This window comes from Pelophylax lessonae, assembly GCF_965119305.1.
Source record: "Pelophylax lessonae genome assembly, chromosome: 2".
NCBI lineage: Eukaryota > Metazoa > Chordata > Amphibia > Anura > Ranidae > Pelophylax > Pelophylax lessonae.
In genome coordinates, this window is record NC_138769.1 from 644,323,657 (window position 1) to 644,337,323 (window position 13,667).

At 44.2% G+C, this 13,667-nt stretch overlaps 1 protein-coding gene across 4 annotated transcripts in view; it reads right to left on the reverse strand.

Moving 5' to 3' along the window:
* Positions 1–13,667, reverse strand: part of DCLK1 (doublecortin like kinase 1) — a 518,012-nt gene that overhangs the window by 104,467 nt on the left and 399,878 nt on the right. The window lies entirely within an intron of this gene.

Below are 13,667 nucleotides of genomic sequence, written 5' to 3' on the forward strand. Positions count from 1 at the left end.
TGATTGGTCCTTGGGACAGCAGATCAACCCTGAGAGGAAGCTTTCAAGGAACGTGTGACTGAGCCAGAAAACCTCTGCACCAACAGATCCACCTCGGGGATGCCCCACCAGAGACACAGTTGATGAAACACCTCCAGATGAAGGGACCACTCCTCTTGGTCCAACGCTTGCCGACTGAGGTAATCCGCCTGCCAATTTTCCACCCCGAGAATGTGTACGGCGGAGAGGGCTGAAACAAACCGTTCTGCCCACCTTAGAATGCCGGATACCTCCAGAGCCACCAGGACACTTTTTGTGCACCCTTGGTGATTGACATAAGCTACGGCCATGGCATTGTCCAATTGAATTTGCACTGGGCAACCCTGAAGACGATCCGTCCAAAGGTCCAGACACAGTCTGATCGCTCGGAGCTCCAAGACATTGATCGGTAGTCTGGACTCTTCCAGCGTCCAGATCCCCTGAGCAGAATGCTTTCCGAGGACGCCTCCCCAGCCGGACAGGCTGGCACCTGTGGTGACCACTGTTCAATACAAGGGGAGGAAGGATTTTCCCAGCCCAAGTGCCGGAGAACGAAGCCACCACATCTGGGACTCCTTCGTTCCCCGACTCAGCCAGATCTGATTGTCTTGAGACTGCGGAACCTTGTCCCATTTGGTCAGAATCTCCCTTTGCAGGGACCTTGTATGGAACTGTGCAAATGGAACGACCTTGAAAGTAAACCCCATCTGGCCCAACACCTGCATGCAAGTTCGGAGGGATGAAAATCTGCTGGACAGCAGGAGGTGAACTGCAGCCGTGGGACCCTTAATTATGTCATCCAGGAAAGCTCCAAACAGGCGATCTACTTGAAAAAAAAGATCAGTCAGATCAGATTAGAAGTCTGGTCTGCAGACCAGCACTTGAGCTAAAAGACACGCCGAAGGACCACTGCCAAAAGAAAGAGCTGAGCCACTAGGGGAACCGCATCCAAAGAGGCATCACAGATAAACTACAGCCCTTGGACCAGCTGGTCCGCCAGGTCGGCAAAGGCAAGGGGGAGCTGTTCTCCCTCCAGGTCACAGCGTAAGAGCTTAGGCTACACGGTCAGAGTTTGGGACACCAGGGCAATAGTGAATACTGGCCTCATTGCCGAACCAGCCACAGTGTACATATTGCGAGCTACAGCCTCCACCATCCGGTCAGCCGAATCCTTAAAGGCTGGGGACTCTTCAATCGGAATCATGGTTTCCTTGTTTATTCTGGAAACTGGAGGGTCCACCACAGGTGGAGCAGTCTACTTCTTAAGAAGGGACTCCTCATAGGGGTAACGCCTAGTAAAGCGCTTAGGGACCCCACAGGGACGCTTTGGTCGTACCCCACTCTTTAGTGACAATTCTCTCAAAATAGGCAGGGAAAGGAAAAACCTTTGCTGCTCTGGATGGCTGGAGTGCGAAAGGGAACCTGTTGCAGTTGCAGCTGCGTCCTTGTAACGCTCCTGCGTTTCTTATATGGTGTGGATTTTCAGCTGCAGAAATAGTTCCACGTCAGTAGTCATGTAAGAGATATGCTGAGATACCATTCCCAACCTCAATGACTCATCATGTGTGGAAGGTCTTATTTCAGCCAGTAAATACACACAATTAGCAAGCTGGTTCCTAGAGCGACTTTATGTATGTGGTAACACAATGATGAAGGTTGAGGGATAGGTTGAGTGGAGGTGGTAGGTGATAGACACTTGAAGGTGAGACAGTAGCAGATGGATGCAGGAAGGTTTAGCAATGTTGTATGGTAGCAGATGACAGAATAGCAGGTGGACATACAAAAGAGATCAACCCAGTGCAGAAAAGTAGCAGTAGTCTCAAGAGCTAGCAATCTAGTTATGCAGATGTGATAAACAGTCTTTACTATGCAGAGCTAGATAGTGTAAGCTTAGTATAAGTTTGTAGAGAATTCCCCTGCGGGGTACTTAGCACTATTAGCGATACAGCCGAAGGGTGGTTCAGGAGAGGCGGATGATCCAGTAGCGGGATACAGGGATCAGCGCAGCGAGGTTCCGTCAGCGAGGTAAGCTTGCAAGCATGGAAGCTTCAAGCAAGGTTAGCATCCAGATAAGGGTGTTTGAACGAACACATGTGAGTGAGAACCGGCGATTTAAATAGTCATCTAGTCCGGCGCTGGGTGATGACAGCTCCAGTCTTAAAGGTGTATGCGCACCTTTCCAAAAGTAAATGGTGGGGCGCATACACTTGTGGAAAGTGTAATTTAGGGTACCAAAGGTACCGGAACATTACAATACCCCCCCTTAAGGCCTGCTCCTGAAGGCCTCTGGAGCTGGTTTGTCTGGGTATCTCGCATGAAAATTGCGGATTAATCTAGGGGCATGTATGTCAGAGGTGTTTAGCCAGGTGTCGTCTTGGGGCCCATAGTTCTTCCATCTAACCAAGTACTGAAGTCTTCTTCTGTAGATACGAGAATCCAGAATCTCTTTTATCTCGTATTCTTCTCCACCTTCAACTTGTACAGGAGGGGGAGGTGGAATATTAGGCCTTATTCCTTGGTCCGGAACATGGGGTTTCAGTAGCGACACATGGAAAATGGGATGGATTTTTAGGTCCATTGGCAATGTAAGCTGCACTGCAGCTTTTCCAATAAGTTTCTTGATTGGGAAAGGTCCCAAGAACAGAGGTCCAAGCTTTTTGCTAGGGATCTTCAGTCTCAAGTTTTTTGTTGAGAGCCAAACGAGGTCCCCGATAGTATACTGTGGAGAAGGTCTTCTACGAAGATCATAGTACTTCTTTTGTTGACTGTGAGCGTGTGCAATGGTAGTATTTAGTAAACCCAGAGAATCCTTTATTTGGGTAAGATAGTCTGAGGCTACTGGGTTATTTGAAGGAAGGATGCGTGGAGGGAGAATAGAGGGATGGAACCCATAGTTCAAGTAGAACGGACTCTGCTTGGTCGTACTGTGGGTTGCGTTGTTGTAGGCAAATTCTGCCAGGGGGAGAAGATCCAACCAATCATCCTGTTGGTAAGAAGTGTAACAACGCAAATACTGCTCGATGCATTGGTTGACTCTTTCAGTCTGTCCGTTGGTCTGCGGATGGTAAGGAGAAGTGAGCTTCCGCTCAATCCGTAGTATGTGACATAGTTCTTGCCAGAATTTAGAAATAAATTGGGATCCACGGTCAGACAGAAGAGTTTTTGGGATACCATGTAATCTGAAGACATGTTTCATCAGGAGTTCTGCCGTTTGTTTGGACGAAGGTAGTCTGCGAATAGCAATGAAATGTGCCATCTTTGTCAGATGGTCCACTGACACCAAGATGGTATTAAATCCTTTGGAAGGAGGCAATTCTACGATGAAGTCCAATGACAAAACCTCCCATGGAGTTTGGGGTATTGGTAGACTGCATAGTAGACCGGATGGTCTCGTAGTGTCAATTTTGGACCTGGCACAGACATTGCATGAAGAGACGAATTTTTGTATAGATGTTTTCATGTCAGGCCACCAGAATTGCCGAGAAATCAAATTGAAAGTCTTTGTCATACCCATATGTCCTGCCATAGGCACATCATGCGATAATTCCAAGATCTTGGTGCGTAGGGTAGGTGGTATGTAAAGTTTGTCGTTGTAGTAGAGGAAGCCTTCTGCATCAGTATTTAGTTGTGGTGGGGGTGAATCCAAACTTATACCATGCAGAACCTCTTCCTTCAAGGAACGGACAACTCCAATAATGCGTTTGTGAGGTATTATAGGAACGGAAGGAATTTCAAAGTAGTTTTCTTCAGTTAGTCGTGATAGTGCATCCGCCTTTTTGTTCTTATCTGCAGGTGTGTAGGTCACTAGGAAGTTAAACCTTAGAAAGAATAGTGACCATCGTACCTGTCGATGCGAGAGAGTTTTGCTAGTCTGAAGATATTGGAGGTTTTTATGGTCCGTGTATATAATTATTGGTAATTGGGTGCCTTCGAGTAAATGTCGCCAATTCTCCAGAGCCAATTTTATAGCAAGCAGTTCCTTTTCACCCACGGGGTAATTTATCTCGGGACTGCTCAGGGATTTAGAAAAAATAGCGACTGGATGAAGTGGTGAAGTGTGGGTAGGTCGTTGGGAGAGTATTGCTCCTACTGCCATGTTTGACGCATCTACCTCCAGAATGTATTGGAGGGATGGGTCTGGATGGCGTAATATGGGAGCGGAAGTAAACCTTGTCTTTAACAAGTGGAAAGCCTTATTTGCTTCTTCTGACCATTTAAATGGTATTTTTATGCTAGTGAGCTGTGTGAGGGGTCTCACAATAGCAGAAAAGTTTTTTATGAACTTCCTGTAGAAATTTGAAAATCCCAGGAATCGCTGTAGCGCCTTGCGTGTAGTTGGTGTAGGCCAATCCTGAATGCAGGATATTTTACTCATGTCCATCTCGATTCCTGTTTTGGATATGATGTAGCCTAGAAAGAGTACCTCATCTTTATGGAACAAGCATTTCTTCAGCTTCACATAAAGATTATGTGCAAGCAATCTCGATAATACAAGTCTTACATGTCTTATGTGTTCAGACAGGGTCCGTGAATATATAAGTATATCGTCCAGATATACCACAACACAGACATCTAGTAAGTCTTTAAAAATATCGTTTATAAATCGTTGGAAAACTGCAGGGGCATTGCATAGGCCGAATGGCATCACAAGATATTCGAACAATCCGTATCTAGTTCTGAATGCAGTCTTCCACTCGTGTCCATCACGGATTCGAATGAGATTGTATGCTCCTTTCAGGTCTAATTTTGAAAAATAGGTAGCTCCACGCACCTGCTCAATGAGTTCAGGGATAAGCGGTAGAGGATAGCGATCTTTTATTGTGATAGCATTCAATTTCCTGTAGTCGATGATAGGTCTGAGACTTGAATCTTTATTGCGAACAAAAAAGAGTCCTGCTGCTGTGGAAGAAGTGGAAGGTCTAATAAAACCTTTTTCCAAGTTCTCATCCAAATAGGTTTTGAGATGGGCAAGTTCATCCTGTGAAAGAGGATAAACATGACCAAACGGCAATTTGCTATTTGGGAGTAGATCAATGCTACAATCATAGTCTCGATGAGGAGGTAATGTTTGAGCATTTTTCTCAAGAAAAACCTCAGAAAGATCCTGATAACATAGTGGTGCAATCTCATCTGTCACCACAGACAGAATCTTCCCGGAAAACGGGAGGTTACACGTTTCCTCGCAATAACAAGAAGGGAAGGTCAAGGACCGTTTCTTCCAATCTATGGTTGGTTGGTGTGTGTGTAACCAGGGAAGTCCCAACACAATGGGAAAGTGGGGTGAAGGTATTAAATCGAAGGTAGAAGTCTCCCTATGAGACTCGTTAATAGTGACTAGAAGTGCTTGTGTCTGATCGGTGATTGGACCAGAGGATAACGGAACACCGGTAATAAGACTTACTGAGACAGGTTTGAGTTTAGAAATAATAGGAATTTTATTTAAAGCAGCAAAACATATATCCATATAATTTCCACAAGATCCTGTGTCAATCATGGCCTTAGTAGTAATCCTGTTCTGGTCCCACTGTAATGTCAAAAAAAACAGAAATGTAGGGGTTAGTGAATGAAGTTGTCAATCCTCCTAGAGAGACATGTGAACACTCACCCTTCTTTTTGTTGACTAGGGGACAGACGTTTATCTTGTGATCCGGGGATGCACAGTACAAGCAGAGATTTTCATTTCGTCTTTTGGCTTTTTCCATAGTTGATAGCGGTGGGCGTATGGTTCCTACCTCCATAGGAACGGCCAGACTCCGAGAGGAAACGGATAATGGCATTCCCATCTTTTCAGCCTTTCTTTCTCGTAGTCTTCTATCTATGGTAATACTGAGTTGTATTAATGCATCCAGGGTTTTTGGCAGATCCGCTCGGGCGAGCTCGTCCTTAACGGCTTCTGATAGGCCAAGCCTAAATTGGGTTTTCAGAGATGCATCATTCCATTCTGAATCAAGGGTCCATCTCTTGAACTCTGCAACAAAGTCTTCTACAGGCCTCCTTCCTTGTTTCAAGGATCTTAACTGAAGATCAGCAGTACTCTGCCTATTGGGGTCATCATATAGGCTAGTGAGCTCTGCCAGGAACAAGGCATAGGAGTTGAGAAGCTGGTCGTTTTTCTCAAAAAGAGAATCTGCCCAGGCTCGAGGATCGCTTGATAGGTAAGAAATAATAGTACAAACCTTAATGTGATCAGTAAGGTAGGTACGAGGTTTTAGCAAAAAAAGTAACTCACATGCGTTTTTAAATTCGCGAAATTTTTTGCGATCGCCTGTAAATACCAAAGGGGGATTTATCTTGGGTTCAGGGGACTGAGCAGAGGTAAGTTGTGTCAGTCTAATTACCTGCTGCGACAGAGCCTGATTGTCTTCTTTTAATTCAGCAAGTGCGTGTATTAACGCAGATACTTGCTGTTTTAATTGTGCTGAGTGGTTATTTCTGCTGAATCCATTTTTGGGTTCGTTCAATCTGTAACGCTCCTGCGTTTCTTATATGGTGTGGATTTTCAGCTGCAGAAATAGTTCCACGTCAGTAGTCATGTAAGAGATATGCTGAGATACCATTCCCAACCTCAATGACTCATCATGTGTGGAAGGTCTTATTTCAGCCAGTAAATACACACAATTAGCAAGCTGGTTCCTAGAGTGACTTTATGTATGTGGTAACACAATGATGAAGGTTGAGGGATAGGTTGAGTGGAGGTGGTAGGTGATAGACACTTGAAGGTGAGACAGTAGCAGATGGATGCAGGAAGGTTTAGCAATGTTGTATGGTAGCAGATGACAGAATAGCAGGTGGACATACAAAAGAGATCAACCCAGTGCAGAAAAGTAGCAGTAGTCTCAAGAGCTAGCAATCTAGTTATGCAGATGTGATAAACAGTCTTTACTATGCAGAGCTAGATAGTGTAAGCTTAGTATAAGTTTATAGAGAATTCCCCTGCGGGGTACTTAGCACTATTAGCGATACAGCCGAAGGGTGGTTCAGGAGAGGCGGATGATCCAGTAGCGGGATACAGGGATCAGCGCAGCGAGGTTCCGTCAGCGAGGTAAGCTTGCAAGCATGGAAGCTTCAAGCAAGGTTAGCATCCAGGTAAGGGTGTTTGAACGAACACATGTGAGTGAGAACCGGCGATTTAAATAGTCATCTAGTCCGGCGCTGGGTGATGACAGCTCCAGTCTTAAAGGTGTATGCGCACCTTTCCAAAAGTAAATGGTGGGGCGCATACACTTGTGGAAAGTGTAATTTAGGGTACCAAAGGTACCGGAACATTACAGTCCTCCATCTTCAGGGTCCACGCACAGATACAATCAGTGCCTCCACCAGTGCCTTTTCATGCCAGTTGCAGATGTGGAGGAATCATCCTCACTATCAGAGGATTCCGGGTGCAAGGTTGCAGACCCAACAGGGTGACCCAGATCCAGGGGGGTGCTTTTTACTAGACCGTCGCCCGAAAGCCAACTCCACTCGGGACACAAAGGACTCCAGGACCGAATCAGTGCATTGATGGATGGTTGGGGCCTGGAGGGCCCTACAGCCTCAGAGAGGGGATCAAGTGGGGAGATGTGCTCCAAAGACTCCATGAGCCATCAGGGGGGACCCCACAAAAAGTATAAAACAATGCTAAGGGAAAACCCCCACCGCGCTGACAGCACCACCCGGTCACCAGGCACAAGCACCAAGTGATCCTCAGCAGAGAGGGAGAGGACCCCACCAGACACACCATCCAGCAGAAACAGGCACCTGCAGCCACCAGGATAATCTGCACTGCACGCACGGAGATCAGGAAGTAGAACAATCTAGCAGTCAGCGCCAGGGGATGAGGAGGGGCTCCCACCACCGAAATCACTGCCCGCAGGGCTTCACTGTCATGGCCGCCATTATTTTCAATGGCAAACCACAGCAAAATGGCAGCCGGACTACACAAACATGGCCGCCGTGTATAGCAAAACACAGGCTACAACAAAATGGCAGCCTCGCGCAGCACCAGGAGGCTTACAGGGACTCAGGAGGGAACCCAGGCCTCAAGAACAGATCCAGGCAGAACCGGGGGGGGGCCCTGGCAGGAGCCCCCACCAGGTACAACCCCCCCACTAGTCAATAATCCGGTCACCGGCAGCGCACCCCCCAGCCCCCAATTGTCAACAAGCATCCTGCCCCCACCCTGGGAGGTGGACCAGACCACCCAAACAGCCCCAGTATATGTGGAGGGGGGTAGGATGTGGGGCTATGTCGCGGTCGACCTAGCACGGAGCTGGGGTCTGCGCGCACTTGCTGGACAGACTGGGGTGACCACTGGATCTAGATTATCCAGCCCATTGCCCAGTCCAGCAGTGGATTGTAGATCTTACAGGAAAAATCCAGAAAAAAAATTATATCTAAAAAGAAATAAATTTGCTAGGACTGAAGATCCCAGCAAGGAACTAGGTCCTTACTCCTGACTAGGCAGAAAAAACTGCCTATAGCAGAGAAAGGGGGTATACTCCCTGGGACTGCCCATGGGCGTAGCCAGATTTATTTTCTGCTTAGTGTCCTACTCCTGTAGGGGGCAGTATAACTCAATGGTTAAGAATATCAGGAGCTGTGTCCGTGAATGAACGAAAGAGAAAAAAATCTGGATGATTGTATATTAAAATGATCTTGATCCCCTTAAGCAGCTGGTAAATGCAGCATCTTTTAAATATATAATCACCAAGATTTCATCTACAGCTCGAGTCTCTCAATATTAGTTATGTTAGGCCCTGATAAAGGGGGTGAAGTGTGGTATCCAAAACATGTTGGCTATTAGGTTTACTATATTTCTGGAATAAAACCGCCTGTTTAGATTTCAACATTCTGGTGTGGCGCTCCAATCTTTTGATCCAACTATTATACTTTTTGTATAGGCTTGACTGTGACTGGTTGCTGTAAGTTAACACAGACAGTTGCTGTGAAAGATGAATTTAAACTAAGCCTTATGATGAGTCAAATGTAAATTGATGACTGCATTTGTCCATCTGTAGAGAACTCTGTTCTCAACCTCAAGTCAGAGTCTGGTCTTCAAGATCTTGGGCGTCAATGTATGCTGAGAACAGTAGTAGAACTTAAAGGTCTCTAATTGACTGTTCCAATCTAGGGTATATTCTATATACCGTATGTAACCTGTGAGTCTCCATTTGGAGTCCTTAGATTGTGGCAATAGAAAACCTGGGTTTAAAAAAAAAAAAAAAGAAGCATATCTGTATTTAAGGTCACAATATAAAAACAGCTTAGCACTGCTGGTCTGTAAGGCAGATATTCTGAGTACATAGATCTCCACATATGGAATTCAGCATTTTCCCTCTTGCATCTAGAATGTCAGCTTGCCACATAACAGTAACCATTAGTTTTTCCAAAAGGAATTTAAATGATCCCCTAATTCCAGGACCAGTAACTTTCACTTCAAAAGACAAAGCTTTGCACGCATTGATATACGAGCGCTGTTTTATGTGTAAGTCCAGGGTGTGATAGATGTGAACAGAGAAGGAGGGACAGAACGGATATGTTTAAAATCATTGGCAATAGGCAGGATGAAAGTGTAAGGCCAGTAACATGATATCACATGGATCTGTGCCTGATTAGGTCCTGAGGCATAAGTAGGATCTCTGTCAACCTGCAAAGCTCTGCTAATATCTGATATGGCTGGGAACTCTTGCAAAGATGAAAAATGAAATAGGTTAATGAATATTATTTAGTGAATACTGCGATATGGATAGTGCTTGGAAGATGGAAGCATCATTGGAAATTGGTCCCAGATTGCCTAGCAATGATTAGTACCACCTGCTTGCTCAGAGAGAACATGTAATGCAATATAAATCCACTAGGTGGCAGTGTTTGTCACTCAGTTACACAGAAAAATGTAAGGAAAAACTGTCATTTTTTTGAGACAAGCTGCTGTAAGATATAAAATGAATGCACTGTCAATAAAGCAAAGTGAAGAACATAGGTATTCGTTTTCTGGAAAATAATGCTGATTGGGGAAATTTGATTTATATGCAAAGTTTGCACTTTAACACCAATGGACCTTTTAAATTGCTGGGGTCAGTTTCATTTTGGCTGGTAATCTTTCACTACCATTAATCGATGTTTCATTAATAACATTATGAAAGCAACTATAAATAACAGTAATGCTATGATCAGAATACCTGATACCTTTTATCTATTTGCGATTATATTGTATTTTAAGGTTTCATTTTATGCTTATTTTATATTTATGTCTATTCTGCTGTGATAGAATCGGATTGGCTAATCTGAATGACAAAATACTTTTCTTCAATTTGGTGGTTTTTAATAATCTTAAAGTGTCACCTGGCCAACTTTTTGAATATACTGCAGAAGAGTTAGAACCTCATTTATGAAGAGATTGCCCTTCACTTCCAGTAGTGGAAAGAAGGTTAGAAAGAAAGCATGAAAATAATTTTTCCGAAAGTAAGGGGAAATCCTACCTTTGAAGGTTTTAACCTGAACCTCCTGACCTTCTTTTCTAATGACTGCTGTCACTGGAAGAGGGGACGTTTCCCCAACAAGGATATAGACAGCCATGAAAACCCAAGTGTAGTACTGTTGTATTGCACGTTAACGTCCATGAAAATCCATGTGAACGCAGACTCAAAGGTCTGCACACAAGTGTGAATGTGACCTTAAAGGTAATCCCAGCCCTTAGTCTAGTAATATTTAAAGTAAATTGTTACAAACTGTAAAAAAATGCAAACTGTCTAAACTCTTGATATCCAACAAACAGCCTTTTATTAAGGCCTGGTTTACATAAGTCATACCTTCTATAAGCAAATTTCCATCCTATTAATCAGTACAAGTACTTTGCAATTTTCAGGGCAAGTGCTTTGCCCTTTTAATGCGCTTAGAATGCTGTGTGTTTATAGACATGATACAACTACTAGTGCTGCTGCTGCTACTACTACTATGGACAGGAGGAAATATTGCACCAAAACAAAAAACACAAAATTGCATCAAAAGCGCTTGTACATGCATTTTTAAATCATTTCCATTCAAGTCAATTGGCCACAAAATTGCACTGCATCGCATCAAAGTAACACAGGATCCTTCCCCAAACTCGCATCACAGGCATGCTGTATTGATGTGAATAGCCACCATTGAAAACAATGCTAATTCCATTATTGTGCTATTCTGTGTAACTCAAGTCGCATAAGAAATCGCACTAGTGTGAACCAGGCCTCAATCCTAAATTTAGTAAATGAAAGCTTCAGACTTTCAATAAGGTCTGGAGCACAGCAGGATGCATGCTAAGCAACACTGGCTCCAGCTGGCTTTAGCAATGGAACCACCAGCTGTCAGAGAGCCTAGGTACTGAGCCTAGCTGCGGAATTGATTTGTTTCTGGACTTTTGCTTCTGCTACTAAGCATTCCATAGGAACGTTGGTAGCAAGCAATGCAAACACAAGGTGGAACAACGCTTACACACTGTGTTACGTCAGAAGTGAAATGATGTCACTCACTTACAGTTAGAATGAAGGCTCTAGTAGAACTGAAGCAGCTCTATCCGGCCTCTCCATGCAGCAGTAGATCACTGCTTTAGTGATCTATTGCTGGCTGATTGCAGCCAACACTAGCTCATTAGAAATCATCCTAAACCTAGTACACAAATTTTAAAAACCCTCCCCATTTATCCTAGGGTCCCACCAAATGCAAGAAACATTCTAGGTAATATTTGCATCTACTATGTAAGCAACCAAAGTGTTACTCAGAACACAAAAAATTGGACGTGACTTTTTATTGCAGCACAGCACAACGCACATTATGTGCATGGTGGTCTGCTGAAGTGCTTGTGCATTGCCAGCAGTGGTGTATTTTGGTTTTGTGCTGCTCTAGGCAAGACTAAAATTGGGCGCCTCCCCCCCCCTCCTATGTAAATATGCCCCACTCCTTTTTTAACCTCCTTAGCGGTAATCCCGAGCGTGACTCGGGGTTGGTTTTTCATATCAGGAGCGGTAACCCCAAGTCACGCTCGGGGTGGATTGCAGAGAGCGCAGCGGTGTTCTCTTACCTTATCCTGGCGATCCAGCGATGATCTCTCATTGCTGTGACCGCCAGCCGAGAGTCCCGCCGCTCCTCCGTCGGTCTCCGTCGCTCTGATCACTTCCTAGTTCCGTTCCCTGCAGCAGCAATGCTGCATGGGAGCGGAACTAGGGAGGGAAATTAAAAAAAAAAAAAAAAAAAACGTTGCACAAAAAACAAAACACATTTTATATTATATATATATATATATATGCATATATATATATATATATGCACATATATATATATATATATATATATATATATATATATGCACACACACATATATCTATATATAATATATAATGCATGAATTATAATCTAATCAATAATATAATTTTATTATATATATTATATATTAAATAATAAAATAATATTATTGATTCGATTATAATTCACGTGTTTGTGTTTCAAATTTATCACATCTGGGATGTCTACTTGAGTCTTGTTTTGGTCAGGTTTAAGTCAGTAATTACTAAGAATTGTAGGCCTATAATACATAACGCCAAATTTCCATGAAAAGAATTGTACCGCTTTTGGTATGTAATTCCTGACATAATCATACCGCCAGGGAGGTTAACGGATGTTGCTCCCTCCAAAATTGAAGGAATACAAGTCCCAGCATGAACTCCTGAGATCTCATGAGAGGGGGGGAGAGAGAGAGAGGGGGGGGTGCAAGAGAGGGGGGTGAGAGAGAGAGGGGGAATCAAAGAGAGAGAGGGGGGGTGAGAGAGAGAGAGGGGGGGGTGATAGAGAGGGGGTGATAGAGAGGGGGTGAGAGAGGCGGCTCTAGCAACCAGTGGCCAATAGAGTCTCAGGTGGAAGAGGGGGGCAGCTTTTTTTGCTGCCCCCCTGCAAAGTGCCGCCCTAGACCTGGGCCTTGTTGGCCTAGGCCAAAATACAGCACTGATTGCCAGTTACAGTATGTTGCCATGCATTTTGGTCACTCATGGTAAGACATATGTTTAACCACAAGATATTTTACAACACAAATTTATGAAAACTATTGTGTGGCACTCTGGACATATTGGAGGCTTCACTTGAGGACAACCTATAAGCACTAGGTTGACCACCAATGGAACCCTCATGTTATCCAAAATAATTTTCCAAATGCAATTGGTGGATAATCGTGGTGCAGCCAGAAAGTCCTGGAATCATATGCCAAATGCAATTGGTGGATAATCGTGGCACAGCCAGAAAGTCCTGGAATCATATGCCAAATGCAATTGGTGGATGATTGTGATGCAGCCAGAAAGTCCTGGAATCATATACCAAATGCAATTGGTGGATAATCGTGGTGCAGCCAGAAAGTCCTGGAATCATCTGCCAAATGTAAATGGTGGATGATCGTGATGCAGCCGGAAAGTCCTGGATTCCATGTCCTGCGGGGACCTATAGCAGTCATATGGTTTGTTATGGCTAGATTAATGCTGTTGCTCATGAGTCACTATGGGTGTGATACCTGGAAAACATATCAAGCCAGGCATGATACCGAGCAAGCAAACTGTTCTCGATCATTACTGAAGGTATAACACCAGCTCCAGGTTACCTACAGCATATATGAATCAGTCATTTGTACAAGCAGCACAAAAAAACATTTGTTA